The sequence below is a fragment of the Lissotriton helveticus genome, chromosome 11 (genome assembly GCF_964261635.1).
Source record: "Lissotriton helveticus chromosome 11, aLisHel1.1, whole genome shotgun sequence".
NCBI classification, from domain to species: Eukaryota; Metazoa; Chordata; class Amphibia; order Caudata; family Salamandridae; genus Lissotriton; species Lissotriton helveticus.
In genome coordinates this window covers 620144094-620161196 of record NC_136072.1, presented here as the reverse complement: position 1 = coordinate 620161196, position 17103 = coordinate 620144094, and positions in this window count along the sequence as shown.

The following is a 17103-nucleotide window of genomic DNA, read 5'->3' as shown; positions in this document are numbered from 1 at the left end:
ACTTATGCTACCACACACTTACTACTTCTCTTGTACTAGACTTAGGTTAGGTACATCGGGGTAGGCATATTTTAGAAGCACCAGTTGAGTACTTTTAGTCTTTATTTAGTTATGTATGTATTTTATGGCTTAGAAACCATACTATGCTTTTACACTATTATTTTATAATACTCTTCTTTCTGTACGCATTATACTTTACACCAGTATTACGATTGTAGCAGTTCATTTCTTCTGCATGAGAAAGAAGACTGTTCAATAAATACTTTTTATTAAAAACGCCCGTCTTTCTATTTTCTCTGCACCTCTGATGAAACGAAGTATGCACGATTGACTGAGTAAAATATCTGTCTATTGCTTCCACAACACTGAAGATCAGTTTTATTTTAGGGAAACATAGTTGTCATGTTTATGCGGTTGTCAGAAACTAAAATCTTCTTGTGAATTCGAGAAAGTTTCTAGTGACCTCTGAGCTAGCTGGCACTCACAATTAAGTTTAATATATTCGCTAGAGACCTAGTAGACATAAGTCCAACGTCACATCTATAGGATATATTATTCCAATGCGCAGAGCCTATTGGGAATATAGGAACTACACTACATGGCGCCCAAGGTTTGGTAAGGCACTAATTTAACGCTAGATACTAGAGTAACTCAGTAGTGCTTTTCACAGAGACCCCTTTTTCCCATAAACATACTCCAATAGACGTCTGGAGTGGGTTAAAGGATACAATATCCGCCATTACTGAGGAGGACGAAAATCCTATTTATTAGTTTTAGGTTTATTCAACAATGAAGGATACAGTGTTCCTAAATATTGTGCACCTTATCTTTGTTCCCTTGAAATTTGCTCTGCAAACTTTCAGTCAACAAAATGAGTGACGAAGAAAACGGTGGAGATGCAGTAAATGCAAACCAACCGGGTTTAAACCTTACAGGTTTCCAAGAAACCAATGCGGATGCTATAATCATCCCGGAAAACGTATGGAAAATCATCGCTATAATGCTTATACAAAATGGCCTATAACTAAGAGGTGGTAGGGTTATAATTGTCATAGAGGCACACGAATATATGCAGACAGAGGTATTCTGTTCATGGATTATCTTCCCTGAAGCAAATCCAAGAACACATGTGTTCCACTTCTACAAGATAGAGGAACCTCCAGTGGAATACGATGCTTTCGAGGACATTGAAATTCCACTAACTTACCAAGAGCATGAGCTCTGGTTTAAAGGTGCCCTACAACATCAAAATCACATTACCAGGCTGGGTCCACTAGTTAGACCAGGAGCAACATGGCCGGTACTAGCCAGCTATACACCACATCCTGACATTGAAAGAGTGACAGATGTAGAATTATTAGCTCAGCTAAAAGAATTAATCAAAATACATAGACAATTAGTACAATATATCATGCGGACTCTAACAGTCCAAGCGACTATCAGAATTCCACAGCACACCCCCCATCAGGGGAACACAAACAAAATAACACCACAGACTATACAATCTGTCATTGGTAAATTACCAACAAAAAGGGACCAAATTCCATTCTGGTTAGCTCAAAAAATTACTCAAATTGAGGCAGTATTTCCCCATAGTACATCTCATGAGAAACACAGGATTCTAGCAATCTGTTTACCAATGGAGATCGCACCACACCTGGACTGTGACACTTAGGGTACAGTCTTTGCTGCAATCTACACAAAAACACATGGTGTTCCATCCATGGCAGTAATACTAGACGTCCTGAAACAAATTCAAAATGAATACGGGGCAGAGCCTGCTATAAATCTCGGTATGAAGTTACTGAAGGATTTCAAACAGGTCTCGCCTATAATATTAGCTAATATTAAAGGTGAGGCAGCATCCGTGGCAATCCGCCAAAAACTAAAAGAACTTGGTGTAACTGAGCAACCATATGAACTGGCCAGAATAATAGAAAAATCCTATGAAGAACTAGGAGGAGATAGTTTGGGTGGGAAACCAGTAAAGCCCGAACTAACAGAAAATCCTAAAAAAGTTTTTATTAAAAACAATCTACCCACTCCTAAAAAGAAGTGGGAAAATACTAGACAGACACTTCCTAAGCGTTCTCAATCCAGTGGTAGGTCTCCTCAAAAGGAGCCCTTTGAAAAGAGGTATAACCTTAGGAACAGGAATAATTTGAGAAAACCTGATAGATCTCAAGATACCGATACACGTTCCTCTCGTACCTTTCAGACTTCCTCGCAGAAATCGGAAAGAAGAGGACGATCAGAACACAAGGAAGTCTAAAGATGATCAACACGTTCCAAAAATAAGAAAACTCAATTCACCAAGAAGATGGTAGCAAGTCTAAAAATCAGACATGTCGAGGATCTTGAGGACACAACTCAAGAACGGGGAGTGGGCCCAGACAATGCTGGACAGTGCAGCAGAAGTTACCATAGCCCGCAAGATCCTGAAGAATCATCTGGAGACAGTGGACCTGAATGAATACATTCAAGTTGAAATTGCCGATACCAGGGTTAGTGTACCCCATAAGTTATATGAAGTAACACTCCGGATAGATGGGGACATTACTAGAAAAATAAAAGTACTCTTTTGGGAAAAACTATCTAAGAGTTAAGACATCCTTCTGGCTGAAAAAGACTGGCCACCTGAATTTGTCAGGGAGTGCCCACATGGCGAAGAGATCATTATGCCAGCCTTCTCCAATCATATTTCTATTCATAAAAAACTGCACCTATGCAAGGAAATGGGCTCCAGCATTATATAAAAATCATGTGGGATGGGCTGAGGACTCTCCTCACCATAAGATCCAGTTAAAAAATCAACCTACAGCTCAGAGGCAGTATCCAGTTAAGCAAAAAGCTAAAAAACAGGTCAAGGAGATCCTAGATCAACTTGAATACCAAGGGGTAATTGAAACTTGCACCTCGTCCATGAACAATCCTTTGTTTCCTGTACATATTGTCTAGTTTTGGACTACAGACATTTACATTTTGTAGTACAAAATGGACACAGTGCAACACTGATGAATAACATTGTGCCCAAGAAATATAAAACCACATTAGATATTTCAAACGGTTTCTTCTGTCGAAACATTGCACCTGAAAGCCGGTACTTGACTGCTTTCTCAATTATGGAGACACAGAGTCACTTCTGTCATCTCCCCCAGGGATTCAAGAATAGTCCAGGGTTATTTTCAGCCAGAGTAACGGAGTTACTACAAACGTACGATGATGAGGCATTATCTTATGTCGATTACATCTATCTTACAGACGATGACTTGGACAGGCACTTGAACAGGGTGAACACCATAATACTTGGATTCGCCTCTGAAGGGTACAAATTCAACTTTAAAAATTCAAGAACTGCCCATCTTAACATCCTATTTTTAGGATACAAACTTTCAAGGGAAGGCAAAAGCCTGGCAGCAAACTTTTTAGAAAAATGTGCGCTGCTCCAGCCTCCAAAAACGCTGAAAAACTTACAGTTAATTCTAGGCTTCCTGAATTTCGGAAGAACTTGCATTCTAAATTACGCAGAAAGGGTTAAACCGCTCTACGAACTAATCAAACCTGATTTCAAACCTACTAATTGGACTCAAAATCACACTGAAATTTTGCATTCAGTGCAAACAGACATGTTAGCAACAACCCATTTACAGATATGCGTAAACGTACGCAACCTTGTAATCCGAATCATCCCAGGGAGATGAAGGTGAAAAGGTACCAATGGCTTACAAATCACACTTGTACACACAAGCTGAAATGAAATTCACTCCCACAGAAAAAATTCTGACAGCGATTCAAACTGCAGTAGCAAAAGAGAGAGCCCTCGCGCAGGAAAAACGCATAAAGCTTGTTACTCCTGTACCTGCCTTAGAGGCAGTGACAAAAGCGAGCATTCCGAATGCAAAAGCTTTACATCCGAGATGGATAGATTGGGTTAATTCTCTTGCTGCAACCGATGTTGAATACGTTTTTGACCCCTACTTGAAAGCTCAGGAATTTCTACAATACGAACAAGAATATCCTCTGCTCACAGAGATTCTGCCTCTAGAACATTACGGATGTATAATTTATACAGACAGATCAGCACAGCCCGCAATTGGAGGAAAACAAGCTCATAGTGCAGCATGTGCGATTTTCAAAGGTCGCAGGCGCGATGGTAAATTCTGACCTATGGTCACAAAAACTCCATCTTTAGGAGATTGTACTGCTCAGCGAGCGGAACTCCAAGCATTCAAAATGGCGATTGAAAATAGCGATCGCGAATTCCCCGGACTCATAGTGTGTGATTTGCATTACTGCATCCAGTCTTACAATGAATATTTGCAGAACTGGGTTCAAAACAGTTTCAGAGATGCAAAAGGTGGCACAATTAAGTATGAATTGCTTTGGGAACAAGTAGTTATATTACAGAAAGAACCACAAAAGACTCACGTGATCCATACACTGAGTCATCAGCGTGATTGCGTACACGTTGAAGGGAATTCATTGGCTGATTAAGCCGCGAAGGCAGCTGAGCAAACGACTTCCGTAGCTGCAATCACTCGTTCAAAAACACATATAGACGATGAAACAATGCCAGCTGTCAATGCCACAAGCAAAGGTTGCGGTGCAGCGTTACCTCTAAACTATCCACTCAAATATTCATACATAATTGATGCCAACTCCGTTCCCTTTGCTCCAATCCCTGGAGTGGGGGATAGGGTAATTCAAAACAGGAATCGGAGAGGTGCTTTGATTCAAGAAGCACATATGAGAGAGGGTCTGATACATACATCAAGGGATCTCAAAATCTCTACTAGAGTTAAAAGAGATGTACTGGTGGCCAGGGATGAATGCCCACATTTACGAATTTGGAATTAAGTACGATGTCTGTTACAGAGATCACAGCTTAGAGCGCCGTCAGATTCCTGACTACAGTGTAGCCAGTCCAGTACAGACACCTTTGCTAAATTGCATTAGACTATCCACGCTCTGACGTCGCTATGGAAAAAAGCGGTCCCACAACTATTAGGACAAGATTCATTTGGATGTGGCCTCAGCGCTCGGCTGACGCCCGAACTGTTATAAAAGATTTGCGAGTCTATAGTGGCACATACACAATCGGCACACTACATTCTAACCAGGGTCCTGCGTTTAGCTCTTGAGCTTACAAGGAGGCCATGGCCAGCTTGGGCGTTGCATTGAGGTACTCAAGTCCATTCTATCCTGAGGGAAATTTGGTTGTGGAAAGAAAAAACTGTGACATAAAGCAATCTATCAAAGCTAGGGCATTTGGCTCGGGTGACGGGTGGGTCAAACATCTAATAAGTGTACAACGTAGTCTTAACAATCTGCCAAGAAATTCTCTGGGTGGATTCACTCCATATGAAATCCTTTTTGGTACTAGAATGATGGTCAAAGACCTTGATCGTCATACTTCAGTGGTAGAACAAAAACCCTTTGATATCAAAGTCCGTTTGGCTGTTTTGCAGGACTTAATTGAAACAAGAAGAAGTCCAAGCAACACCATACAGAAGCCAACGACCACTGAAGAAAAACCACCTATCCTAGCAAGACCTGTCTGGGTTCCAAAGATTAGGGATCTGGTCACAGAGAAAATAGCGGATAAGAAGGAATTTGGGCCTTCTTACAGAAAACCAGTACCTGTACTAGCAATCCAGGGTTCAAGAACAGTGTTACTGCCTCCCCTTGCTGGATGAAAGGAGAACCGGTTCGTATCAAATGACCTGGTAAAACCACACCATGTGGCCGATAATAAGTAGTAGGCCCAGTGGACTCCAAAGATGTAGGAGACGACCAAATCTTGCTACTATCCAAGAGGTTCAAACTGAAAGACTCATCACCTTTGAAGATTCTGCAGTGAGAAAAGAAGGACTATGCAACAAAGCCATGGAACTTGTGCCTCTTGAAACCCAAATAACAGTTCGTTAAGAAACTCCAGTCTACAAGGATGTAGCATCTGACTATACAAATATGTCAAAGGAACAAACAGCTCCAGCGATTTCAAATAATCTGGATGCAATACCAACAATTGATAGAACTGCCTCTGGCTATTTCATCAACTTTGATACGTTTTCTGAGGACCCCAGTGAGCCCGAAACAACGCCAGCAAATAAAACTTTCAAGGAACAAATAACAGAACTTTTTCACCAGCTTGCAAATACATATCTGTTTCACCATGGGTTGAATTTTGGATTGTGTTAGATGTACTTTTTCTCCTACTTTTGCTCATTCATGTTTTAGGTTTGGGAAAGCTGATAGATGGAAAATATAGTAAAATGGACACAGCAAGTAAGAACATCAACTTGCTCCTGAAGCCACACAAATCATCTCATCGTGAGCAAAGATACCTGTCGTCAGTAAACATCAAAGCCGTTCCTCTACCAGGAGGTATAGCATGTAAATGTAAATGTAAATGTATCGGCATTTATAGAGCGCACAGCTACTTCCCTGAGGTAGTGTCCCGGCGCTGTACGTATACCGCTTAGGAACCCTTCCTGGGTTTCCCTGTGAGTGTCTACTCCTGGGCACCCCCAGGGTGAAACCAGGCATCCCAGCGCTTTTGGGGCCATTGTGGAGATTAAGCAAGCTATTGCCCAGAGTCGCAGAGTGGGACCCATGATTAGAATAGGCAGCGAGGCGAGAATTATCAGGTCCAAGGAAATTGAGCCCAAGACCCGCCAAGGCGGGTATTGAACCCTGGTCCCGGGCCAGACCTCTGCATCAGGGTCTGCCGCTCTAACCATTTGAGCCACACTTCTCCAACATGGGACAGAACTGACTGTGACATGTATGGTCCGGTCGAGCTGTTGAAGATTCCACACCAATTTAAGGTTTCCTTGAGTGATTTTTTTTCACCCACTACATTTTCTGATGATTGGGACTTTTAGACTGTTAATAACATGATGACAGATTTAGAAATGTCAGCAAAATGTACAAAACATGAATATTTAGAAGGTTCATCAGATTATGAACACATGTATTGTTTTAATCATTATGGTCACCATTATATGCACAAATCTGCAAATCCTAGAAATGTTTTAACTTATAATCAATGGGAACATTGTCCAACACCACCAAAGGGTAGCTCTAGAACATTTTATTAAAAATGTCCATACTTCTCAGGTTTTAATGTCACAAAACCAGACACATTTTATTTTAAAAATGTTAATAAGACAGGAATGAAAAGTATGTTGACTAATACTAAGCAAATGTATTCTGCTGCCCTTTATGCTCGATTGTCCACATTAGCTTTTGACTTTTGGAAAGACAACATTGAGACAAAAACTGTCTGGGGCACAAAAGACTGGCAGGTGCAAGGTTTAGAAGCCTTATTTAGAGCCTGCATCATCCCAGAACAAATAATGTTTTTAAATGACACTGTTCAACAGACATCTTGTCTTGGCCTTGCTAAGATAAAAGACTTGAATAAACCATCCATACCTAAACCCGCACCTGATAGTAATGGAACTACAGATGAGGAGGTAGACGTGAAATATATTTTACAACAAAACAGAACTAATCCTGATTGGAAAAAATGGTTAATCTGGCCCACAGACACGAATAACTGTCAAGATAGATTTCTGAACAAGACACAAGGGTTTACAATAACTAGGCCAGATCCAAGATATATCCAGAGACAGCATCCAGGGATCATAACAACTTACAGTGTAGGAAAACTGTGCCTTGAGTGGCTAAGAAAATCCGCACTCCCAGATATAAAACAACACTTAACTTTACTTAAAGATGGCATTGATTTGAGAGAATTCTTACTAGGACCCCGCAAACAACGTCATAAACATTTCATATACGCCGGTATTTATGCTGCTTATAATGAAGCATGGAAAGTCAAGCAAATGGAAACTGCAGAACGAATACGAGAAATTGATCGTATTAATTTAGAGAAAGCTCTCTCTGTAGTTGACAATGGGTTAACAACACTGTCATCCAGAATGTATTCTTTGGACAGCATCGTATCCTCTGCCATAGACATAATGGAACAAGACTTGCTCATGTTACAACATTGACAGTCTCAATTGCGTTCTATAATGCTGCTAGGCTGGACATTACAGAACCTTCGTTCAGGCTATGTGCCTTGGCGTCTAATCAACATCACGTCATTGTTTACTGGATTTAACCTTACAGATAAACAAGTCTCTTTGGCACAGAGGGGAGCAGACTATATGGTGCTGAGCATAGAAAAACTGGAAAGATTAACATTAACCATTTCTGAGAAACCAGCAGTTGAATGGATAATACATGGCACCATCACGATACCAGTGATGATTTTCCAGTTTCAGTATTGCTTAACACACATACCAGCAGGCCTGTATGAAAGGTTGGGTAAAGAATACATAAAGTTGACCTGGGATTCACCATACACACATAAATGTTGGAGTGGGGAAAAGGAGGTATTTCTAAGTGGTAAAAATTGCAAAATCACACTGACCGGTACACTTCTATGTCAGGGTATTAATTTACATGGAGCCTGCGATGGTTCTTCGACCAATTTATTATACCACCTGCAGGGTTCCCCGGCAGCAGTGATAGATCCAATTTTTAGGCAGCTATCCAATGGGAGCTACATAATGTTGAATGATCACAGCTGTTGTGGAATGATGCCAGGAATAACCTAACTCGTTAGTGTGGCAGCCAGGGTCACTTAATGTATACAAGTATTGTTTCCTAAAACTAAGACAGACGGGGAGTCACCGCTATGGCCCTCACTGAACATCTCTTCTATACAAATTGATACTTTAAGCAGAATTAAAGCCATTCTTTTACAAAAAAACGTGGCACTGACCTCGTCCAGTAAGACGTATGATCTACAAGTTGCAATGTCCTCTGTAGAGATATATGCCTTATTATCAACAAACTGCCCCACACATTTTGCAGAAATGTTAGGTCGTATCTTAAACATGTCTGATACAAGTGGTATTGTACATGTATTTAAGACGATTTTTTCGGAACTGTTAGCACCCTTTGAAGCAGTCCTATGCATTTTTCCAAACTTCGTGCACTCTGTGTTCGGCGGCCTGCCTCTCATTTTGGGACTCGTAGCAGGGATACTATTTTTGTTCCTTCTGCTCCGATATGGCAAGTCCAGTCACCAGCGATACCCAGATTACCATGTTGTATTGTATTGTATTGTATTGTAGAGGCTCTTCTATAGCGCATGGCTACTCGGGAGCATCCCAGCGCTTAGGACTGACCAAAGGGAAGTGGATTGCAAGGAATGCGGAAGCCCAGACTCTAGATCCTGGGAAACAGAACAGTTTTCAGCTTCTTTCGAAATGCAAGTAAGTGAGGCTCTTGTCGGAGGGATGGAGGAAGGGCATTCCATAACTTAGCCGCATTATACGAAAAAAGACGGCCCCCTGTGCGGGCCCTATTAATCCTGGGAATTGCTAATAGATTTTGCTGATTGGAACGAAGGTTCCTAGATGATTTATAAGGCCTAATCATGTCATCCAGGATGGGGGGACCTCTCCCATAGAGTGTTTCGTGGATCGTACAGAGGGTCTTAAAATGAACCCGCTCCCTCACCGGAAGCCAATGCAGAGCACTCAACGCGGGTCGAGCTGAGGAGCGATAGCTAGCACCCGTAAGTAGCCTCGCTGCAGAGTTCTGGGCAACCTGAAGTTGCCGAATAACCGAGACAGGGGCTCCTAAATAAAGCGCGTTCCCATAGTGCAGCCTAGATAGAATGAGGGACTGGACTATGGTTTTCTTGGCTTTTTCAGGTAGCTGAGGAAGGATTTTGCGGATTGTCTTCAGCAACCCAAAGCAAGTAGCTACTGTCTTCCTTGCCTGGGTTTTGAATGACAGCTCCGCATCCAGCCAAATCCGAGGCTCCTAATCTCGGTCTTTGGAGTGGGCCCGGGCCCCATGCAGGAAGGCCAGAGTGTCAAGTTGTTAAATGTGGCTCGTTTCCCCAGTAGCATCAGCTCAGTTTTTTCCCCGTTCAACTTAAGATGGGATAGGTCCATCCATTTTGCAACTGCTTCCAGGCAGTTGCAAAGGTTGGTCGGAAGGGGCTCTACCTGATTCAAAGAGACAACTAGCTGGGTGTCATCAACGTAGCTTACTAATTGAATTCCAAAGAAGGCCACTACTTCCGCCAGAGGCGCCATGTACACATTAAACAGTGTGGGGCTGAGGGAGGAGCCCTGTGGCACCCCACACTGTAATGGTACTGGAAGCGAACAACTGTTCTCCGAGAAGACCTTAAAAGATCTGTCTCTAAGAAAAGACTCAAGCCACATAAGGGCCTTGCCCATGACCCCGACCCTTCCAAGGCGAGATAGGAGGACACGGTGGTTGACCGTGTCAAAGGCGGCACTGAGGTCCAGGAGGATAATGGCCGCGCTGCCACCAGCGTCCAGAAGAACACTCTCCATGGAGTACACTCTTCTGGCAATGCAGTATTGTGAGCGCATAACACAGATTCTTGGCTTGGCTCGTTTGAGAGATCTGAATACCACATGGTTCCCTTCATTCAGACCAATCTGGCAAGATTGCATCTTACCTGTTCTACGATGCCTGCTTTGTGGAGAGGAATGCGTGTTGGATATTTGTTTAACACTTCCATCAGCACTGCCAACAGATGTTGACGCTTTGCTTGGTTCAGTAACGGCTCATGCACTGTGTTGTCCCCAGCGGCTACCAATCCTGATGACGGCATTCATTGAGGTCTCACCGGCAATACCAGCTGAGGGTGGGATACGTGGACCAACAGGCACACAGGTACCATGTATTGCGAACATTGCTAATGCGACTGACGCTGACGGCGATGCTTCTCATCTATGTACGATTGATCTACTTAATGAAGTAGTTCAACTTTCACCTGCTGTGGTAGACGATTTCTTTGCCAGCTTAGAAGATTTAATGTTTTCTCCTGACAGCGAGAATAACTTTTTTAATTAGCACACAGCGTTCTATCAACTTTGAATTCGACCTTTGTTTTTCAAAACAAAAAACTTCTAACTTTGGAACATTATTTTTCTACGATTTGATTTGACTTTTTTCCCAAAAATTAACTTTGGCACAAAGTAATCGGCTTAAAGTAGAACTATTCTTAGAGAACAAGAATTCTTTGAATACTTCTAGAAACAATATTGGCCTTATCCACAAACCAAAACAGTTTATATATTCTGCTCTGGGATGGTCTCAACCTTTTTTTTTCTCTGTATTTAGAGCCATTTCGTAAGTGTAATTTTTATGAGTCATTCAGTTAGCCTTGCCAATATCATACTTTATGCTTGAATAAAAATCATTGCTTTTAAATGCGTACAGTACAAATGCTCATTTTATGTGTACAACCATTTTCAAAAGCATTTTATGCATTTTTTGGGTGGGATTGTAATCACAAGCTTTGGATATGTTTTAGTGTTTACATTTTAGTAATGTCGAACATAATAAACTGGAGTGGGTGTTGTATAGTATTTTAGGACCCGAGTTTAATTTTCCCGATTCATGCCCTTATATAGGTATAAATCACCATGTCCTTATATAGGCATAGAAATCATTACCATATTTAGACATAGCTCATGCAGTTCAAATACGGCATGGCTACTTCCACTAGTTCGGAAAATCCACAGCGATTTCCTGGAAAACTCGGCTTTAGCAGTTAGGGACTTCCCCTTGCTTGAATATTGATTTGTCCAAGAACTTATGGAGTTTTCAAAGAACTGAGACTCTTTGATTACGTTATTATGTCCACCTTTACGTCAAACTCAGCACCTTCAAGGTATAAATATGCCCACACTTGCCCAAGCAAACACACGGTGGTTTGGAGCAGTTCGACTATCTACTTGCCCGACGCATCTCACTACAGCAAGTGTCGAAGGAAGCCGACCCTCCAGCAGACGCACTGAGAGAGACGCTGTCTTTTCTCCTGCCGAGAAATCCAGCTCCAGTGTTTCCAAGCTCCCCTTGTGGGGTGTTGGGAAATCGAGTCCTGAGACAGAGAGATACCAGACCTCCTTCATTCTAAACCAAGGTACGGAGCTGATTAGACCCTAAGAGAAATCTTGGATAGATTCTTGGCAACAGAATTCTAAACTTATGCTACACCACACTTACTACTTCCCTCGTACTAGACTTAGATTAGGTACATCGGGGTAGGCGTATTTTAGACGCACCAGTTGAGTACTTTTAGTCTTTATTAATTTATGTATGTATTTTATTGCTTAGAAATTATACTATGCTTTTACAGTATTATTTTATAATACTCTTCTTGCTGTACGCATTATACTTTACAGCCAGTATTAGGATTATAGCAGTTCATTTCTTCTACATGAGAAAGAAGACTGTTCAATAAATGCTTTTTATCGAAAACGCCCGCCTTTCTATTTTCTCTGCACCTCTTATGAGACGAAGTATGCACGATTGACTGAGTAAAATATCTATCTATTGTTTCCATGACACTGAAGATCAGTTTTATCTTGGGGAAACGAAGTTGTCATGTTTATGCGGTTGTCAGAAACTAATCCCTTCTTGTGAATTCGAGAAAGTTTCTAGTGACCTCTGAGCTAGCTGGGACTCACAATTAAGTTTAATATATTCAATAGAGACCTAGTAGACATAAGTCCTATGTCACATCAATAGGATATATTATTCCAATGCGCAGAGCCTATTGAAAATATAGGTAATACACTACACTGCCTCCTGAAATGAACAAAGGAGAAAACCCTAGCGGACCACATAGAAATCAGCACAAACCACAGCAAGGAGCTCTTCATCGTTCTGAAGAATGACATCACCCCCTCCCAAGAACTGTGTGACACCCTGGCAGACTTCTTCCAGAATAAGATCTCTTTTATTTACAAAAAATGTAAGCCCAAACTTCTATCGCCGACAGAATCAGTCTGCTCACTCCAACAAACACAAACCCTGAAAATTTGCTCACCCATTCGAACCCTCTCACAACTTAACCCATAATTTCCATCTTGAATGCTGTGCTCTGAGGAGCACTCATGGACCCCTGTCCCCACCACATCTTCAACCTTTGTAGAAAGACAATTGGCGAAAAGCTCAAGAAAGTCCTGAACACCTCCATCACCTCAGCCTCCTTCCATGAGGACTGGAAACACACTGAAGTGAGGCCCCTCCTGAAGAAACCATCTGCCGACCCAGCAGAACCAAAGAACTCCAAGCCCATCTCCCTACTCCCCTTTCCAGCAAACATTCTAGAGAAGCAATCAACCACAACTCACAGAACACCTGGAACACAACAACCTCCTGGGCCCCTCTTAATCCGGATTGCAAACCAACCACAGCAGTGAGACAGCCCTGATCTTAGCCACTGATGACATCAAGGCCCTCCCGGACCGTGACAATCCCCGAGGATTGTCCCTCAACCACACCCTCTTCAACAGGTACATGATCCCATGGCCAACACCGTCAGATTGCACAGACTCAACATCATCTCCAACACCTCCCACACCAAGCTCATCTTTTCACTGTCAGAAGACCCCTCCACTACCAGAGCCAACTTCCACAAATGCACTACGGGAACTGCACTCCTCCTGAAGAGACTACAGACAATACAAAACTCAGCGGCAAGACTCATCCCAGAACTCCCCAGATGGACCCACATCACACCACACCTTAAGAAGTTACACTGGCTCCCATTCCGGAAGAGATGCAAGTTCAAGATGTTAACCCACGCATACAAAGCTCTACACAACAAAGTTGGTGCAGGTTAGTGCTGTAAATCTCTAGACACATGTGTTTCTGGATTTTATCCGTCATCAGTAGAGATCAAAAAACGATTTTACTCTGGGATGGCTGAGCAGGCTGACACAATTCTTACAGGTCTCAGTACCTCTCACAGGTGCATCTCCACAAGCTCGTCAGCTCAATGGCTCAAAGGAGCCTTTTCAAACAGGAAGGGGTGGGAGCACACTGCTAACTTCCCAGCACAGTTCACCCCTAAGCATTATGGTAAATGCAGTTGGTAGTGCACGCATACTTTATATTTTGCTGGAGTGTTCCACCAAAGTTGGTGCAGGTTAGTGCTGTACCTCTCTAGACACATGTGTTTCTGGATTTTATCCGTCAGCAGTAGAGATCAAAAAACGATTTTACTCTGGAGTGGCTGGGCAGGCTGCCACAATTCTTACAGGTCTCAGTACCTCTCACAGGCACACAGGTGCATCTCCACAAGCTCGTCAGCTCAATGGCTCAAGGGAGCCTTTTCAAACAGGAAGGGGCGGGAGCACACTGCTAACCTCCCAGCACAGTTCACCCCATAACATTATGGTAAATGCAGTTTGTACTGCATGCTTACTTGATATTTTGCTGGATTGTCTATTATTTAAGTTCTTTGTCACTGCTTTAGCTGAGTGCAAACCTCAAAAGGCTGTCTGATGTTGTTTACAAATTCACAGCCAAGATCAGGCTGAATACTTGGGATAACTGACACAAAAATCACTGGAACTTCTGAACTACTTTTTTACGACTCCCTATGAAACTATATGGGCTATGTTTTTGATGTGTTCTTTTGTATCAGAACGCCCAACAGAGATAGCCTGACAAAACATTTCATTCAATTTGAGGGTACATCTACTATCAATTTGGCAGAATAACAATGGGCAGCACTTTAGCCCCGTGTCTCTCATGTCTCTCTACATGCATGACTTTGAAATGAAGTACATCTATGACTTGTCCAGTCGCTTCTTTATAAAGGTCAGAGTATAGAAACACTATATAGAAGACATATTAATTATTTGAAAAGAGGACATGGAGGAAAGCACACTTTTCACAATTGGTACAATGAGAAAGTTCCTCACTGTAGGTTCACTAAACATGATGTCATTCATCACTATCCCTTTCTATATCTCCTTATCATTCAGAGGGTGATGAGTAAATTAGTGAAGTATAACAACATCCAACTGCTTTTATTTCACAGTTACCACCAACGCTCCCTCAGAGAGAATCCTATTTGTGGACAGTTCCTAAAGACCCTTTAGAAATGCAGTAGAAAGTGCATGGGCTAATAATTGGGAGCCCCTCTGAGCTTCCATGACAAAAGATAATAATGAAAGGTTAGCGATGGTTACAACCAGTTCACCGATTTCCAATAGTTTTAAGAAAAGTGTCACTGGTACCACTTCAGAATTTGAGGGAATACATTAGTAAAACCATTGTTTTCCAATAAACGGAGTAAAAGAATGTGGGATCACCTCAACCATACTAAACCAAAACCATTAGAAAATACAGGCAATCAATCTTTCCTGTGGTCCCATCCCAAAATAATAGAACTTCGTCCATGCTTAAGCTGAACTGTGTGCAATCCTACCATATCTACCATTGAATTAGATTTAGGTCATTCACATCTATGGAAGCAGAACAATCAAACAAACAGCACTACTGAGGGTATTATTTATCTCATCACATGACGTTGTTCACAACATTGCATAGGAATGAAGGCAAGAAAAGTCAAGACAATGATCTGTGAGCACAGGAGTACCATCCAACTAGGAAATCTGACAATTAAACTTGTGAGATATTGCAAGGAAAAAAACATCTCACGGATTGCGACCTAAAATGGACTGTCATAGAGAAAGTTCCCAGGGTCTCAAAGACTCTGCTAAACCATGAGTAATGGTGGGTCACTTGATTGGCCTCAATGAGGAGATCGAATGAAATTAAATGTAAACATATTCACTGACAAATAACCTCGGTTATTGCTACTTTCCTTACGCCTGCTTTCAGTCTGACTTAACAATTATATCCAATGGAAGGAGGATATAATGGCTAAGTATGCCCTGCCCTATCAAGAAGCTATTGCCAAAAGTTGTGCGATTATCGCTGGATCCAATCTTACCATGTTTTAGGGAGAGGGTACACGCACTGTTATAAGGAATAAAATGTACAGAGTACTAAAGCCAACAAAACCAATTCCAGCAAAACTGGAAGGGTGAAGGCAAAATGTTTCCAGTAATACCACACCAAAGATTTTCTAGCAACAACCAAATACCTGTTCCTTCAAACTGTTGCCTGAAAAATTGTCTGTTGATCAATTAAAGGCATGAACATGGTAGCTCTCAAGAAGATCTTTAAAAACATTCTACTAGAATCCCCGGCCATACCAGTGAGAGAGATCTGCAATTCCTCACTTTCAAATGGTTCTATTAAAATCATCCTTTGTTAAACGTATGCTAAACAAGCAAGGATTAGAGCAGGCCAACTCAGGATATTACAAACCAATCTCTAATTAACCCTTTATTTTCAAACTATTTGAAAAGACAGTGCTCTCACAAATATATTTTACTAAACAACAGAGCCTCATATAGGATCAACAAAATGGTTTCAGACTTGAAAGAAACAGTGAATTAGCTTTACTGTCCATCTTGGACTACCTCATGACATTGGTAGACACTAAGGGATTGCCTGGTGTACTCCACCCAACCTATCATCATAATTCGATTAAGTTGACCACCAAAGATTAGCCCAATACCTCTAAAATACAGGTATCCAGGGCTCTATCTTGAAATGGAGAAAATCCTACCTTACGGATAGATCCAAAATTTTACGAGTGTCATTATTTAAGTCTTTCCCTCCTTTTTAAAAGTGAGCCACCTGTAAGGATCAATAATTGCACCATTCTTTTTTTAATATCTTTCTACAGATGTAATAATGACCAAATGTTGGCTGTTCAAGTACTTTGGGGTATTGACCAGAGGTTGAAAAGCACTACAGAAAATCTATAATGCAACACAATATAAGAACACACTTATAAATCCGTATATTTACATTACCCATTGAATGATCTACAATATTCAATAAATCTAGCATCACAATCATTATCCTAAAGTAGCGTAATTCATTGGTGTCAGATTTAAGCTATTTCCAGTGTTTAAACCCTTGACATTTCACTTCTTAACGTGAATTTCCTCTGTTCTATCTGCAGATAATAGGCACTGAAGAATTAGATGTGGGCAGTTTATTTGCATTTCACATGGCAGCTACACGCCTGTAGAGTCAGAGTATAATAGGTGTGATAAGTATTGTACTCTTTTCTTAGCCTCTCAGGAAGAGGGCCTATGGCATCTGACCAGCTTAACTCTTACTAACAACAGTCAACGCATGAGTCTGCTT